This window comes from Erinaceus europaeus, chromosome 1 (genome assembly GCF_950295315.1).
Source record: "Erinaceus europaeus chromosome 1, mEriEur2.1, whole genome shotgun sequence".
Classification (NCBI taxonomy): domain Eukaryota; kingdom Metazoa; phylum Chordata; class Mammalia; order Eulipotyphla; family Erinaceidae; genus Erinaceus; species Erinaceus europaeus.
Genome location: NC_080162.1, coordinates 169,569,121 through 169,584,694, shown reverse-complemented (window position 1 = coordinate 169,584,694; position 15,574 = coordinate 169,569,121).

Below are 15,574 nucleotides of genomic sequence, written 5' to 3'. Positions count from 1 at the left end.
AAAGACCCGTTTTGTCTTCTAACCTACATAAAAGTGAAATGATAAATTTGCTTTTTCAAGTTCCCAGATCTGTGATAGTATGCTCTAGTCACAGTGGAAACATGATGCAGACACAGGAATTCATATGGGAAATTTATATGAATAAAAAACTAAGGTTAGAAGATGGGTCTTGATATTGGGACAGCTTGGAACATTCCTACTCATGACCACAGAATGTGAGCTCAGATCTACAGGGCTGGAGAGTTCACATAGGCTCCTAAGCTGAATATGGGCCCCAGATCACATCAAATCAATGGGGTTTATAGTCAACAATATTTATACACCTTTCCCATATTTAGGAGCTACTTTTTTCCCTGATCAGCTTTCTGGTCCTTTTCCAGCCATGACATCATCTCCCCAGACAATAACTTGGATCCACCTGCATATCAGATTTCAGGCTCAAGGGGAAAAAAGAAAAAAAAAAAAAGAAAACTAGTTAAGCCACAGGCCCTTTGGAATATAACTAAAATATGCCTACTAGCTATCTACAAATTGGAAGACCCCCCCAACTCTTCATCTGCACTATTTCAACCTTTAAGTCCATGATTGTTCAACAATTTGTTTGGCTTTGTATGTTAACTCTCTTTTCAGCCATCAGGTTCCAGATGCTATCATGATGCCAACTAGACTTCCCTGGGCAGACAACCACACCAATGTGTCCTGGAGCTCAGATTCCCCAGAACCCCGCCCCACTAGGGAAAGAAATAGGCTGGGAGTGTGGATTGACTTGTCAATGCCCATGTTCAACAGGGAAGAAGTTACAGAAGCCAGACCTTCAACCTTCTGCATCTCATAATGACCTTGGATCCACACTCCCAGAGGGTTAAAGAATAGGAAAGCTATCAAGAGAGGGGATGGGATATGGAGTTCCAGTGGTGGGAATTGTGTGGAGTTGTACCACAATTATCCTATGGTTTTGTCAGTGTTTCCTTTTTATAAATAAATAAATGAAAAACTAAGGATAGTCAAAAGTTTACATATCCTGTTTCTGTGGTTAGGCAGAAATCATCCCCTCTAAATGCTCAGAATATCTTTTCATTACTGACTATGATCAATTCCCAGTATCTTTTTTTTTTTTTTAAGATTGATTTATGTATGAGTGAGAAGAGAGAACCAATGCATTACTTTGGCCCAGGTAATGAAGCTAGGGGTCAAATTCAGAGCCTCATACCTGACAGTTCAAAAATTTATCCATTGTGCCACTTCCCAGGTTGAAACATCTGATATTCTTTTCAGGAGATGAGGGTGAGTGAGAAGCGTGTTCTGCTTTTTGACTTCTAAAACAGGTAACCTCTTCCACCTGGTAGTGTCATTGTGACAACTATACTCCCTATGGTCTTGGGAGTCCTTGTGGGCCCGTGTCACAAGGTGGGTGTGCTGTGTTCACAACGGCTGAGTGTGTATTACATGGAATAAAAGCCTTCTGGAGAGTGTGGCAGTATGTGTTTAAAATGTATAAAATGCTGGGAAGATAACAAAGTAATTCATGCAACAGAATCTCATCCCTGAGGCGCTAGAGGTCCAGGTTCAATTCCTGCTACATAAGCCAGAACTGAGCTGTGCTGGTCAAAAGAATAATAATAAAAAAAAAAAACCAAGTAAAAGAAAGCATGGCATTATACTTATAACTTTCTTGATGAACCTCCAATTTCTTTTAGGAGCCAATAATGAAATAAGATTTCATGTTACCATCTGTTTCTATGTCACTTCATATAAGTGTAATCTCAAAATCAGAAAGAAAATTCAGATATTACTGATCAGCAAAGGCTGAGAGAGAAACAACAGTGAGCTTTTATATCACAGTATTTATTGGCCGAAATTTCCACATACCAACTCTATTTTCTTCCCCCTCAAGGTCTCTATCTCTCCTTGGGCTGCAGTTCCCTGGCTTTGCAGCCTTCCTTGGGGCTCATTTCCCTCTATTTCGAATACAAACAAATTTAGTTTGACTTTCCCCTTTGCCTTCCTGTTCGTGCATGCATGTACTGGTTCATATGCAACACACAAGGCCTGTGTGGACATTCGAGTATATACACCCACTCACTCATATCCATGTGGTATACTGTACTTGTTTCTGTCAGTTTCAAAATCCACCTTCCTCCATAAATGTAACTGAAGTGCCTTAGGAGTACTTATTTTTTCATGCCACTAATTATTTTTCATTCTGCTACCCCATGTGTATTATCTTTCATGTTCTCAACACAATGATGTGAAAGTCATTCTTATAAGATGACAATTTGAGAACTCAAAGGACTAATCAAGTTCCCAGAGCAAACACAGCACCAAGGGGATGTGTCAAGTTCTCTTTTTCTTTCTCTCTCTTTCTTTTCTTCTTCCTTCCTTCCTTTCTTTCTTTCTTCCTTCCTTCCTCCCTCCCTCCCCCCCCCCCCTCTTTCTTTCTTTCTTTCTTTCTCCTCTTGTTGGCCAGAGACCCTGAACACTATTTCTTCTTACTGATTGCAGTAAGATAAGCAAGGCTTTTGTTCTTATTTGCTTTGTTGTTGTTCCTGGAGCATCACCACTCTAAGCCAACTTAAAAAAATTATCTTTATTTATTTATTGGGTAAAGACAGCCAGAAATTGAGAAGGAAGGGGATAATAGGGAGAAAGACAGAAAGACACAGCAACACTGCTTCACCACTCACAAAGCTTTCTTCCTACAGGGGGGTCCTAGGTGCTTGAACCTGGGTCCCTGTGCATTGTAATGTGGACTCATCCAGGGGCACCAGCACCTGGCCCCACTAAGCCAACTTTTTTCAGAGAGAGAGGAACAAAGACAGAGAGAAAGGGGAAAAATAGAAAATCTCCCAGTTCAGTGGGAGTCAGGCTTGAAATTGGGCCATGGACATGGTATAGTAGGCATCCTCCCAGCTGAGCTGGCTTGCTGGTTTTGTGAATTCTCTTTTTTGTATTCATACCTTCCATTCCCCTATGTGAAGGATGCATCTTGATTAGACAGGGCCTGTTTCCTAATTGTTTTGGATCCAACTCCCTAGTTCTACTTTTTCTCTGAACTTTTAGGTATTTGGAGGACAAATTACAAGAAGAAATGAAAGAAAATGAAGTAGATCAGGCTTTTCTCAGTACAGTGCCCAGTTCAGAGAAGATGCTATATTGGACGTTCAAGTGATATTGCTGAATCAATAAATCAATGTGTTTTCAAATAAAATGTTTAGAAGATATATGTCGATGACGGTCACACAGCAACTTGACTGAGTGTACTATCACTGATGGTGAAAATATTGCATCTCATCACAATGCTTTAAAAATGTCAAATGTAGACTGTTTTTAATTTTACCATCTCCTCTCAATTTTCCATTAATCCCTGTCAGTAGAAAGCAAATTTTGGGGGCTGGTGGTGGTGCACTTGGTTGAGCACTCAACTTATAATGCATAAGCCCCTGGTCCTCACTTGCGGGGGGAAAGCTTTGCAAGTGAAGTGGTGAAGCAGTGCCACATCTACCTCTCTGGCTTTCTCCCTCTCTATCACCTCTTCCCTCTTGATTTCTGTCTGTTTCTATCCAATAAATAAATATAATTAAAAATTTAAATCTCTTTTTTGCCACAAAAATAAGCACATATTTAGAAATACAAACAGGTGGATCACTTTCTAACAGAGTCCCAAAACCTAGATATAGACCAGGTTCTGTGAGAGAGAGTATATGTTCACACGTATTCATAAACTAGTGCAAAATATATACCTGAAAGCAGAAGTATACTAGAGTTTGCAGTGAGTACCCCCCCCCCCAACACTTCCTCTCCACTATTCGAACCTTTGGGTCCATGATTCTTCAACAATTTGTTTGGCTTTGTATGTTAACTCTCTTTTCAGCCACCAGGTTCCAGATGCCATCAGGATGCCGGCCAGGCTTCCCTGGACTGAAGACCCCACCAATATGTCCTGGAGCTCTGCTTCCCCAGAGACCCACCCTATTAAGGAAAGAGAGAGGCAGACTGGGAGTATGGACTGACCAGTCAATGCCCATGTTCAGCGGGGAAGCAATTACAGAAGCCAGACCTTCCACCTTCTGCAACCCACAATGACCCTGGGTCCATGCTCCCAGAGGGATAGAAAATGGGAAAGCTATCAGGGGAGGGGGCGGGATATGGAGATTGGGTGGTGGGAATTGTGTGGAGTTGTACCCCTCCTACCCTATGGTTTTGTTAATTTATCCTTTCTTAAATAAAAAATAAATTTAAAAAACAGAAAGCACTCAAAATTATCGACTGCAATCAGTAAGTATAGCTTTGACCTGAAAGTGACTGAAAATGAAGGTTTCTCTTTCTCTTAGGTAATCAGAAAACTGTATGTTACTGAATGATGCTTACCAAGAATTTCTGAATGTTGCAATTGTTCTTTTTAACTTTAAAACAATATAATTTTATTGGAGGGTTGTTTACAGTACACTTTTTGACATAGGGCACAATTTCTCATCTCCCGTGACAGGTGTGGGCAAAACACTCTCACCCCCAAGTTGGGTTCTTTTCCACCATCATGTACTAGCACCCCAAATGCAGTCATGATACTCATATTTAACCATAGCTATCAAACTGTAGTAATGGTCCTGTCTATTCTATGAAGTGCTTTTAAATATATAATCCAAAAGATACTAGGTATGTGAAGAACAGAAATATTTCCTGTTTTCTTCAAAGTTAAGCAAAACTGAATGCAACCAGAAAATACAATTTATTTGCTTCCTTACTCCATTGTCATGCACAAAATGCATTATAGGGTACATTAAAAAATGTATTTACTTTTTGGTTAAGCAAGCGACATTTGAGGTCTTACTTTTAGAGCTGCAGGCCTAACACCTGGCCAAATTGATATTAGAGACAATTGCTAGGATTTCTTCTCCAGTCCTTTCACATTTGCATTCATTTTCAAAATGTAATTATTTAAATATTTATTTTATAAGAGAGAAACAGACCACAGAACTACTTTATCATGTGAGAATAGGAATTCATAATCTGGGTCTCTATTGCAAGGCACCAACTATACTTGCTGAGCCAACTACTTGGCCATATTTTAAATGTTTTTGAGAGGGAGATGAAGGATATATTTCAGATTAACATTTTTATTTGTTTTAATTGTTCTTTGTTTCCTTTGTTTTTAATTTAACGAATTAAAATTAACTGAGTACTTTCTAAACTTTAATGTGTCATAAATATTTAATCTTTGAGACAAGTTTTTTTTTTCATCATTTCTTTTTTTTTTTTTTAATTAAGAAAAGATTAATTAACAAACCATAGGGTAGGAGGGGTACAACTCCACACAATTCCCACCACCCAATCTCTATATCCCGCCCCCTCCCCTGATAGCTGTCCCACTCTCTATCCCTCTGGGAGCATGGACCAGAAGGTAGAAGGTCTGGCTTCTGTAATTGCTTCCCTGCTGAACATGGGAGTTGACTGGTCAGTCCATACTCCCAGTCTGCCTCTCTCTTTCCCTAGTAGGGTGGGTCTCTGGGGAAGCTGAGCTCCAGGACATATTGGTGGGGTCTTCAATCCAGGGAAGCCTGGCCAGCATCCTGATGGCATCTGGAACCTGGTGACTGAAAAGAGAGTTAACATACAAAGCCAAACAAATTGTTGAGCAATCATGGACCCAAAGCTTAGAATAGTGGAGAGGAAGTGTTAGGGAGGTACTCACTGCAAACTCTAGTGTACTTCTGCTTTCAGGTATATATTTTGCAGTAGTTTATAGATACGTGTGAACATATGCTCTCTCTCACAGAAACTGGTGTATATCTAGGTTTTGGGACTTTGTTAGAAAGTGAACCACCTGAGTTGAAATTAGAGTATACTATGAAAGGAAAGGTCTCACCTGAGTAATGAAGCTGAAGGGTTGTCATTCCACACGTGAAGTCTCTGGACACAGTCTGAAGTGAAGCATGTTGAGGTGGCAATCGTTGCATTGGTTAGGTTGTGATCGGCGGATGCAATATTATTTGATATTTATTGGGAGAGGCATGCGGGAAAGTGGGCCCTATCCAAGGGTTCCAGGACTGGGGGAAGTAGGGCCTCTATAGTGGAGATGTGGGGTTCCTGCTGTCTTAGGGTTCAAAAAGACAATCTATAGTTAATGTTATCATCACATTATTTGGTAATTGGGTTAACTTTGAAAAGTCCTTTTGTTATGGTTTGCTGTACAGTATCCAGTATCTTGTATATAGCTGTGCTATTGGTTGCTTCTGATCTACTTGGTCTAGGCTTTTGAGAGAGTCCGCATATCAAATACACAGCCTATATATTAAAAAGATTCAGTTTGTGTTTTGAAAAACTTTGAGACATACAATTGATTTCCCCCCTCTCATATTAATTAACTAATGATTTATATGTCTACATTTTACTAGGAGTGTACATAAACACCATTCCCACCACCAAAGGACTGTGACCCTTCCCTCCCACCCACTCCCACCCCCCACTGTCCCAGGAAGCTGCATGTCTACCCCTCACCACAGGGTTTTTACTTTGGTGCCCTACTTACAATTTGATCAGGTCCTGCTTTTAGTTTCCCTTTCAGATCTTCTTACTCAACTTCTGTTGATGAGTGGGATCATCCCATACTCATCTTTATCTTTCTGACTTAGCTCACTTAACATAATTCTTTCTAGCTCTGTCCAAGATGGGTCAGAGAAGGTGGGTTCATTGTTCTTGATAGCTGTATAGTATTCCATTGTGTATATATACCACAGCTTTCTCAGCCACTCATCTGTTGTTGGGCACCTGGGTTGCTTCCAGGTTTTAGCTATTATGAATTGTGCTGCTATGAACATAGGAGTACACACCTCTTTTTGGTTGGGTGTTATGGAGTGCTTGGGGTATAAGCCCAGGAGAGGAATTACTGGATCATATGGAAGGTCCATGTCTAGCCTTCTGAGAGTTTTCCAGACTGCTCTCCACAGAGGCTGTACCAATTTACATTCCCACCAGCAATGTAAAAGGGTTCCTCTGTCCCCACAACCTCTCCAGCATTTGTTGCTGCTTTCCTTTTTGATGTATGCCATTCTTACAGGAGTGAGGTGGTATCTTAGTGTTGTCTTAATTTGCATTTCTCTGACAATCAGTGACCTAGAGCAGTTTTTCATATGTTTGTTAGCCTTTTGGATCTCCTCTGTTGTGAATGTTTTGTTCATATCCTTTGCCCATTTTTGGATGGGGTCATTTGGTTTTTTGGTGCTAAGTTTGCTGAGCTCTTTATATATTTTGGTGATTAGTTTCTTGTCTGATGTTTTTTCATCATTTCTATAAGTAGAGCCCAATAGGCAAAGTAAATGAAACAAATGAAATGTGGATTATTATTATTTTCTTTTTGACTACAGGAAGACTAAAGCAGGAAGCATAGTCTTAAGAGTCAAATTGAAAGACATATTTCTTTTTTTTGTGACACTTACGTAAGAATGTGGTAATTAAAATCTGTTCCTTCATGTATAAAATGGGGATTAAAAATACATTTTAGAAGCTGATGGCAGAAATAAATGAAATGTGAAGAGAAAACACTAGTGTAATCTGTTTCATAAGAAGTGCTCGGTAGTGACATATATATATATATATGTATATATTGAAAAATAAGATCTATTTTCTCATCAAAGAAAAGACCATAGCCTTACTTGAGAATTGCAGCAATGTCCACCTGGCTCACTTAGGTATATTCAAGGTGAAGGCTAAGAATGTAAGGTGCTTAGGTTACCCATGCTTGAGCTCTCACTCTATGGCTCACTGTGAGATCGTAGTTAAGTGGCCAGGTAGACAGTTTATGCAACAGATTTTTATGCCTGAGGCTAAGAGGTTTCAGGTTTAAGTCCCGCTATCTTAAGCTACAGATGAACCGCACTCTGGTTAAAAAGAAACAAACTGAAATAAATAAGTAAAATTGAAGATATCTAAATGCCTTGGACTTCAGTTTCCTCATATCATCAAAGGAGATAGTTTTGTATCTACTTGTTAGAGTTGTTTTCAGGATTTCATTTTTTATTTTTATTTTCTATTTTTTGCCTCCATGGTTATTGCTGGGTCTTGGTGCCAGCACTATGAATTCACTTCTCCTGGAGACTATTTTTCCCATTTTGTTGCCCTTGTTTTTGCCTTTGTTGTGGTTGTTATTGTTACTGTTGTTATAGCTGTTATTGCTGTTGGATAGGAGGGGAAGACAAAGAGGAGAGAAAGATAGATACCTGCAGAACTGCTTCACAGCTTGTGAAGCAAACCCCCTGCAGGTGGAGAGCTGGGGGCTCCCAGGATCCTTATGCTGGTCCTTGTACTTTGTGCCATGTGCGTTTAATCCATTGCACTACCTACTGCTCAGCCCCCTGGATTTCATTTTCACTTTTTTAAAAAATTCTTTACTGGGGAATTAATGTTTTACATTCAACAGTAAATACAATAGTTTGTACATGCATAACATTTCCCAGTTTTCCATATAACAACACAACCCCCATTAGGTCCTCTGGATTTCATTTTCTTAATGCATCATCCCCAAGGAATGAACCCAAGGCCTTGTACATGTGTGGTACTGCCAAAGCGCAGCATCTCTGGTTCAATGTTTATTTATTTAACTTTACTAGAGCACTGCTTAGTTCTGGCTTATGATGGTGCCAGGGAATCTAGGACCTCTGGATCTCAAACAGTCTTTTGCATAACCTTTACACCATCCCTCAACCTTTTCATTCTAGTATTTCCTTGACAGAAAGAAAGAGAGAGAAATAGGTAGATAGATAGATGGAGAGAAAGAGAGAGAAATGGAGAGAGAAAAGGGAGAGACTATTTTCCACTCCACCGAGGAGCTCCCACAGTGTCAGCTATGGTAATCCCATGTGGTGGTGGTGCTGGGGCTTAAAGGCAGGATTTCATGCACAGCCAGAATTATAGGCTTCACTGTGAGACTCTCAGGTAAACATCTTTTTTTTTTTTTTTTTTTAGGTCTTAATGAGATAATGTAGGTAAAACATTTGGACTTGCTTATGGCATGTGCTTAATAAATATTAACTGAAGTTATTAAAAATTGATTAACCCAGTCAGGCAGAAAGTTTTGTCTTTAATAATCTCCCTCTCTCTCTCTCTTGCTCTCTCAATATTTCTTCAAACCAGTACTTGTGCTTTTTCAAAAAGCATCGCTTGAGCATATCTTCTACATTGCCTGCTAATGCAACAGGAAGCTCCCATTCCCTGTGGGCAAATTCCACTGATGGTGGGCCCCTGATCCTGGGTTTTTGTGTCATTCTGGCTCCATGTGATGCAACACAAAATGTGCTACTTCAGTTGGCACTGGGAGCCCAACCTTGTCTTTCAGTTTTAACCCCATGGAAGGTTCATGATCTTCATGCGAATTTCCTACAACTCACACAAATTGTGCCTGTTCTTGGCAAAAAAAAAAAAAAAAAAAAAAAAAAGACTATAATATCTTTTTATTTTAGTTTTTTTATGGAACGGACATATATGAACACAGTAATACCATTTATACACCCTTTAGCATATTACTTGTATTCTTAAAATATGTTTTGCTTGCTTTAGTTTAATGAGAGAGAGAGAGAAAGAGAGAGAGAGAGAGACCAAAGTACTACTCAGTTTATGATGGTTCGAGGTTTGAACCTGCAAATTTGGGACCTCAGGATTAACAGTCTTTTTGTATAACCATTATGATATCTCCTACAACCTAGTATTTGTGTTTTATGACTGTAAAATGAAACCCAGATATTCCTAGATGTTCCATCTTTGGGTCTGTATTTATCATTACTTCCTCCTAAAGGGTTTTATGGAATATAATCACAAGTTATAATCACTGCAACAGTAATTCAGCATGATTTTTTTAGAAAAAATTATTAGTGATTTAATATTTATTTACAAAATTATGAGATGACAGAGGTATAATTCCACACCATTGCCACTACCAGAGTTCTGTGTCCCCATTACCTCCATTGGAAACTGCAGTAGTTCTCTCAAGGTCACAGATATGGACAACTGCAACTTCTAACGGAACTTTGTCTAAAGTTTTTTGTGAAGGCTTCTTGTAAAAACTGGAGTCTGCACCTGCAGCCTCTCCTCCCCAACTCCTTAGCCTTATACTGTCTAAAATGTGCAGATGACTTTTTTGAGACATGAGCCTGTCATCCTCCCATCTGTTCAGGTTTTGCTAGCAACTTGATTACATTCTTCTTTTCTTTCCTTTCCACCTTCTCCTCAGAGTCTCCTTCCTTCTCTTCCTTCTCTCTCTTCTCCTCAGCCTCCTCCTCCTCTTCTGCTGCTGCCAGTGCTGTCAGTAAGTTTTTAAAAATTTCATAACTGATTTAATATTGATTTGCAAAGTTATAAGATAATAAGGGTATAACTCTGGACCACTTCCAGCACCAGACTTCTGTATTCCCAGTCCCTCCATTGGAAGCTATAGCAGTTCTCCCAAGATCATAGATATAGATAGACTATTATTTCTATAACTGTCTATATTTGTGTGTGTGTGTGTGTGTGTGTATATGTATATATATCCCTCCTTTTTCAGGATCCTGCCTTCTCTTTCTTTCTAAGTCATGCCTATACCTACTATTACTTCTGAATGTCTTTCTTTTTTTGCTTTTCTCTCCCCCAATATAAACTTTAAAATGAGAAAAAACATAATCTAGAGCCTCCATGTGTTTGTACTATGGGTATAGTGTATGTATGCATTTCACAAGAGATGTGAATTTTTACTGGATATTGTATAGATGCCAAACTAAAGGAAAAACAAATATTGCTGCATTCATTCCCCTAAAATCTTCAAAGGCAGTTCCTTAGGAATCTTTATTTTCTTAGGAGGCAGTGAAGTTCTTGCCCATATTCTGGATTTCAGAGTTTCAGTTACTAAATGTGTTCTTTTAGAATGAGGGCAAAGCTCTTTCTATAGATTTTGAATATGACCTATTGCTACCAGTGGACCAGATTTATATAATCTTCGAATAAAGTGAGTCAGCTAGCTTTGTTAGCTGACAAAAATACTGTGCACAAAGTGGATAAATTTGTGTCTACTTTCTGAATCTATGAGGAGGAACAACTCACTCCCAGACTCCTTATAGAACTGTCAACTATCCTGGCACATCTAAATTTCAGATGTTTCTTTTAAAATGAATTCTGAATCAACACTTCATAAAAATTTCTTTTGCTCTTCAAGGAGAGTGAAAAAAAAAGCATTAGAATTATATTGCAAGGATCTGGGGCAGAGACTTAGTCAAATTTACCCTGTCGATGTAAATTAAATCCAATCATTACTTACAGATTATAGGAACTAAAACAATGGCCATGATCACTTTTTCTAGTCCCTTTCCTGCTGAGGATCTCTATTGAGAAAGGCAGCACTTGACTTCTCTTTAAGCACCATTCACCATTGACTACTAAATGGCTTAAGGAGAACACCAGTGGTAAGACAACAAATTTTATCTTTCATACCTGAGACATCAGAGGTCCCAGGTTTAATCTCAGGTACCATCACAAGCCAGAACTGAGCAGCATTCTGGTAAAAATAACTAACTAACTAACTAACTAACTACATAAAATAGTTATTAGGTGAGTTTATCAAGTCAATTTCTTTTACAAACCAGAGACTGCAAAGGGAATTGTACAGTAGAGAGAAGGGGAACAAGATAATACACAGAACTTGTAAAGTTAAACCCGAAAGGAAGGAAGCTAGTTCCCAGAGTTTTTTGGGTCTCTGCCAGCTTTCTGTTTTTGTCTCTGTATGAAGTTCTTAGCTTCCCTTTTCCTAGAACAACTTGAGTTATTCTTTCTTTCTTACTGTCCAAAGCATCTGATGCACAAAAAAACCAGGTATCAATTATTACATGAATATTGATCAGATGTGTTCTAGTAGGTGATTTTCACTGAGAAGTGAAAGGTCTCTAGACTTCTAGGAGTATGCAGGAGTGATGGTTTATGAACATTTTTTTTTTAAAGAAAAAAGTATAAATGAGGCCAGGGAGTTGCCTTGATATTTTAGATTTTAGGATTTGCATGCTTGAGGTGCCAGAAGCTCTAGGGTTAATCCTTGGCATCACCATAAACCAGAGCTGAGTATTGTTCTGGTTGCTCTCTAATCAAAACAATCAAATACAAATCTCATCTCCTCCCCTCATAGCTTTCCTATTCTTTATCTTTCTGGGAGTATGGACCCAGGGTCATTATGGGGTGCAGAAGGTGGAAGGTCTGGCTTCCGTAACTGCTTCCCCACTGAACATGGACGTTAACAGCTCAATCCATACTCCCAGCTTATCTCTTAACCTAGTGCGGCAGGGATATAGGGAGGTGGGGCTCCAGGACATACTGGTGAGGTCTTTTGCCCTGGGAAGTCCAGTTGGCATCATGGTAGCATCTGGAACCTGTTGGCAGAAAAAGGGTTAAGATAGAAAGCAGAGCAAATTGTTGACTAATCATGAACCTAAAGGCAAGACTGTTATGGATGATGATTTGGGGTCTCCATTTTGGAAAAAGCTAGTAGGTCTATTTTCTGTATATTTCAAGTGGACAATGACTACTAGTTTTTGCCTGTGCCTGACATCCAATTTGTAAGTGACCTAAGCTATTGTCTGGGGGGCATCGTGTCACAGTTGGAAAAGGGACCAGAAAGCTGGATCAGGGAAGAGAGTTGCTCCCAAATATGGGAAAAGTATGTAAATATTGTTAACTGTAAACCGCATCGATCAGATCGGAGGCCTATTGTCAGCAGAGGAACCTATGTAACCTCTGCATCCCTGTAGGTCTGAGCTCACATTCTGTGGCTAGGAACATTCCAGGCTACACCAATTTCAGGACCCATCATCTTTGGGTGACAGGCAGAGTAATCTATCCAACCTCCCTTAGGAGAATGGAACATTCCCTCCCATTGTTGATTCACATTGAGGGCCAGGTCTGATAGGGGCCCACAGAGGGGTCCACCATGTTGTTCCTGATGGAGATGACCAGTGACAGTGGTGAGACAGATCTATTAGAGGTCTAGATCCATCTTGTCTGTGTAGGAAACCCAGGACTCCTTGAATGTCATTGCTTTTATTCTTTTTTTTTCCCAGAGCACTGCTCAGCTCTGGTTTGTGGTGGTTCAAGGGATTGAACCTGGAACTTTGTAGCCTCAGGCATGAGAGTTTGTTTGCATAACCAGCATGCTGTCTCATGTGCTTTTATTCTTCAAAATAAAACCTAAGCAAAGAGTAAAAAAATATGTCATGGTTTTGTAACAGCTTCTGTTAGCATGGTTACTGGCACTGTATTTAATTTTTGGAGTTTGAATTTGATTAGACTATGTATTGGTCTCCTAATATATTGTACTTGAGAATTTACTCTCCTGGCCTTCAATTCTGACATTTTGAAAAATGTAGATAATAGCTTTAAAGACTTTTCATGAAAACCAGGAAAGATATAAAGTACTTAGCATAATGTTTAGCCCTTGACTGACCAATGATTGGTAGCTTCTCTCCTTTTTCCCCCTTCTTCTTTTATAATTATTGTTTTGAATAAAATTATATGCAGTCTTTTAAAGAAAAGCTGACTTTAAATTTTACCTAAAGGATCACATCCTCAGCCTAATTGGCACAATGTTTGTTCCAAGCCAGTTGTACTTCATGTAACATTCATTTCATATGCCACGTATACTGACTGTCTTCAAACTCAAACCAAGGAGAAATCACTTTCTTCATATATCATATATAAACTTTCAGATGAAGCAGGCACAATTTTGGCTGTTTCAATAAGACACGTAGAAAAAAATATTTCTCTTCTGGGAATGAGACCCAAAAGTCTATAATTTCTTTTCCTTATGACAGATATGGATAAAATAATCTCTGCCAATTGACAAAATAGTTTACCTGTATAGTATACACATTTTGTCATGCACCCAACCCATGATCCAGCCCAGATCCCACCACATAGGAAAGATTTTCATCCGTGTTATTTCTCACTTTCTCCCTCTGCCTCTCTGTCTCTTCTTTTATAGCTTTCAGAGTCAACCTGGAGTGATTAAACTCTGTCAATATCAGACAGCTATCTAACAAACTCTAATGACATTTAAAGATGGATTTAAAAAAGTAAGTAAATAGATAATTTTTCACATTAAAAATAAAATAGGTTAGTTACAAACTGTTTTATTATGTGATAGAGTGCTAGTAGGTAGTAGTTATAGGGAAAGGAATCAGATGAAATTTCAGAGTAAGAAACAGGATATGATTCCATGGGATGTGATTTTCAAAAAAGTTTTATTTATGGTTTTCCTGGCAGGGGTGGAGGTGGGGAGAGCGAAGGGGAGAGAAGAGGATGCATAACAGTGATGGTGAATGCAGTGTGGAACTATTCCCATGTAATCTTATGATCTTGTAAGCCATTGTTGAATGACTTATAAATTTCAAAAAGGAAAAATAAAACTTTTATTTTGACTCTGATTTTCAAAGCAGACCTTTTCTGCTCTTACTATGTGTGTCTACTTGGACAAGTTATGCTAGCTAGTTTAACTACAAATCTGTGTCTTCATTCAGAACATAGTTGCTGAGGGGTGTGTGTGTGTGTGTGTGTGTGTGTGTACTTGTTCCCTGTTCTTCCTCATTCCTTTCTATTCTTGGGTCCCTCCAATTAGCATTTTGTCTTCAATGGATCCTTGAAATGCCACTATTGGAGAATCTAAAAGCCTGATACAGATGAAGCAAACTTTCTCTTCTCAGAACTTGATGCATCTTCTTTCTGGGATTTTCATGTACTTGATACACTTGACCACTCACCTTTATTTTATTTATTCTATTTACTTATTTTGCCACTTATGTTGTTGTTGGGACTTAGTATGAATAATGAGCCTGCCTCTCCTGGCTGCTTATTTATTTAACAGGACAGAGAAATTTAGAGAGAAGTGGGGACACAGATAGGGAGAGAAATAGAGAAAAATACTTGGAGCACTGCTTTAGCACTTGTGAAGCTTCCCCAATGCAAGTGGGAACTAGGGACTTGAACCTGCATCTTTGCCTATGCTAACATGTGTGCTTAACTGAGTATGCCATCATCTGTCCTTCCTCTTTACTTTTTAATACTTGAGTTGACTTCCATGATGCCAAATTCACAGCTTCCCACCATATTTCTCCCTATCCCATGTTAGCCTTTTTTGCTGATTCCTTTTTTCTTTTTTTTTTTTTTTTAATTTATTTTATTTTATTTATTTTTTATTTATTTTATTTATTTATTCCCTTTTGTTGCCCTTGTTGTTTTATTTTTTTTTTGTAGTTATTATTGTTGTTGTCGTTGTTGGATAGGACAGAGAGAAACGGAGAGAGGAGGGGAAGACAGAGAGGGGGAGAGAAAGATAGACACCTGCAGACCTGCTTCACCGCCTGTGAAGCGACTCCCCTGCAGGTGGGGAGCCGGGGTTCGAACCGGGATCCTTATGCGGGTCCTTGTGCTTTGCGCCACCTGCGCTTAACCCGCTGCACTACAGCCCGACTCCCGATTCCTTTTTTTTTTTTTTTTTTTTCTATTAGGTCATCTATTAATGGAGTTCCTTAAAGATTTTTTTTTTTTTTGCCTATTTCACCTTTACCTATCTTAT